A 3,194-nucleotide genomic window follows, 5' to 3' on the forward strand; every position below is an offset into this window, starting at 1 on the left:
CAACAGCTAGAGCAGGGCTGCCCAACCCTGTTCCTGGAGATCTACCGTCCTGTAGGTTTACACTCCAACCCTGACAAAAAACATTCTAGAGATCTCGTTGAGCAATTGTAATTTGGTAAAATCAGGTGTGCCAAATTAGGGTTGAAATTAAAACCGACAGAAGATCTCCAAGAAAAAATAAATAAAAACAATCACTAATATAAAGGATTTTAGTGTGAAGGTCAAATGTTGGCTGAAACAAAAACAGAGCTGCTCACATTTTTCATATGAAGTCAGCTTATTATTAAATACTTTTCTACTACCTTTTATTTGTAATATATAACACACATGTATCCTTTTGTTTTGTAACATTGTGATATGTGTGTATGTATTTAACATCTATTGAATGTTTGTATTTTAAGTTTGTATATTTCTTAACATCTTCCATTTAGCACTTTCTGTCTTATTTCTAATATTTTTCTTTTCTTTTCATAAAGGAGTTCTCTGCCGGTGGATTGCTCCCTCCGGGTTGGGAACGAGTCTTTGCCCCAAGTGAAGGAGTTCAAGTATCTCGGGGTCTTGTTCACGAGTGAGGGTAGAAGGGAGCGTGAGACCGACAGGCGGATCGGTGCAGCGTCAGCAGTAATGCGGGCGTTGCACCGGACCGTTGTGGTGAAGATTTACTGGTCGATCTACGTCCCAACCCTCACCTATGGTCACGAGCGTTGGGTAGTGACCGAAAGAACGAGATCGCGTATACAAGCGGCCGAAATGAGCTTCCTCCGTAGGGTGGCCGGGCTCAGCCTTAGAGATAGGGTGAGGAGCTCGGACATCCGGAGGGAGCTCGGAGTAGAGCCGCTGCTCCTTCGCGTCGAAAGGAGCCAATTGAGGTGGTTCGGGCATCTGATCAGGATGCCTCCCGGGCGCCTCCCTTTGGAGGTTTTCCGGGCTCGTCCAACTGGGCGGAGACCCCGAGGGAGACCCAGAGCCCGCTGGAGAGATTATATATCTCTCCTGGCCAGGGAACGCCTCGGGATCCCCCAGGAGGAGCTAGAATGCGTTGCTGGGGAGAGGGACGCCTGGAATACCCGGCTTTGCCTACTGCCCCCGCGACCCGACTGGAAACTAGCAATTGCTATAATCTCTGTGTGCAGAACATCAGCTACATGAACCTGGAGTAAATTGGCAGTAATGATCCAATGTCTCTCGGCATTGTCCCTACTCACGTAAACATTAAATAAAATAAATGAATAAATAAAAATAACAGGGTTTGGCGATACAACAGTGCCACCTGCTGGAGTCCCTACGCGCTTACAATCGCAGCCATTCAGAGCTCAGCATCTGCCCGTTTCATTTCTAAAAGAATATTTTTTCAGTAAAACATGTTCATTTTGAAACAATGTAGGAAGACAATGCACAGTTTAAAAAACAATGCTCAGCCAGTAAATATTCAGTTTTGAGCTGACGATGCCTTCCGGACAGTAAACTAGGCCAGAGAGTCTCCAGATCAATACTTTGCAGAACAGTGTCAGCAGTTCCTCTGCCCCTTCCTCCCAATTTAAACAAGGTCCAGATTAAACAAGGACCAGTCACACTGACCTTAGCAGGGTTGCGTTTAGGCCAGCTAAACCAGTGAACTCTGGAACAATGGAGCAAGGACTGCAAGAACCGCACACTCCATTACCCATGAGTCAGCAGTGCTCCATGAGCCATCAGTGTTCCATTACCCATGAGCCATCAGTGCTCCATTACCCATGAGCCATCAGTGTCCCATTACCCATGAGCCATCAGTGTCCCATTACCCATGAGCCATCAGTGCTCCATTACCCATGAGCCATCAGTGTCCCATTACCCATGAGCCATCAATGTCCCATTACCCATGAGCCATCAGTGTCCCATTACCCATGAGCCATCAATGTCCCATTACCCATGAGCCATCAGTGTCCCATTACCCATGAGCCATCAATGTCCCATTACCCATGAGCAATCAGTGTCCCATTACCCATGAGCAATCAGTGTCCCATTACCCATGAGCCATCAGTGTCCCATTACCCATGAGTCAGCAGTGCTCCATTACCCATGAGCCATCAGTGCTCCATTACCCATGAGCCATCAGTGCTCTATTACCCATGAGCCATCAGTGTTCCATTACCCATGAGCCATCAGTGTTCCATTACCCATGAGCCATCAGTGTTCTATTACCCATGAGCCATCAGTGTCCCATTACCCATGAGCCATCAGTGTTCCATTACCCATGAGCCATCAGTGTTCCATTACCCATGAGCCATCAGTGTCCCATTACCCATGAGTCAGCAGTGCTCCATTACCCATGAGCCATCAGTGTTCCATTACCCATGAGTCAGCAGTACTCCATTACCCATGAGCCAACAGTGCTCCATTACCCATGAGTCAGCAGTACTCCATTACCCATGAGCCAACAGTGCTCCATTACCCAGGATCTAAATGTACTCTTCTCCAGCAAATATCCCCCACTTTCTGTCTGAATATTACATTACATTCATGAAATTTTGCCTGATGCTTTTATCCAAAGCGACTTACAGTTGATTAGACTAAACAGGAGACAATCCTCACCTGGAGCAATGCAGGGTTAAGGGCCTTGCTCAAGGGCCCAACGGCTGTGCGGATCTTATTGCAGCTACACCGGGGATCGAGCCGCCAACCTTGCGGGTCCCAGTCATTTACCTTCACCACTACGCTACAGGCCGCCCACGTCTATAATATTGGAGGAAAAAAACACAACACCACCGAGATATGACAGTATGACATAGCCCTCCGCAAACACAAAACCACTGAAAGCACAAGTCACATGTGTGCACTGATGTCATCACAATGAGCATCATAGCCTCTCACCGCCACAAAGTTCACTCCCATAATGCACCATGGCTCATTCCAACTGAATCCCCAGGTAAGCTCAGGATTTTGACTATCGCCACACGCACTCTATAGCCTTCAGACAAACACAGACAGGCCACACAGTAAACAGCTCAGTGTTCATTTAGCTCTATTCAAGTTTGTGCCAGTCAAATAGAAGTCACACACAATCAGCCGATTTAAAACTAAATACGTCACCGTCAGCTTATCTAAGACTGAAGATGTAACCACCAGCTGAATTAAAACTGGATACAGTGGAACCTCAGAGACTGAAACAGATGAAGGTCATTGGGAAGACTGGACTTTTCAGAACTCTGAAGTGA

The sequence above is a fragment of the Conger conger genome, chromosome 5, assembly GCF_963514075.1.
Source record: "Conger conger chromosome 5, fConCon1.1, whole genome shotgun sequence".
Taxonomy (NCBI): domain Eukaryota; kingdom Metazoa; phylum Chordata; class Actinopteri; order Anguilliformes; family Congridae; genus Conger; species Conger conger.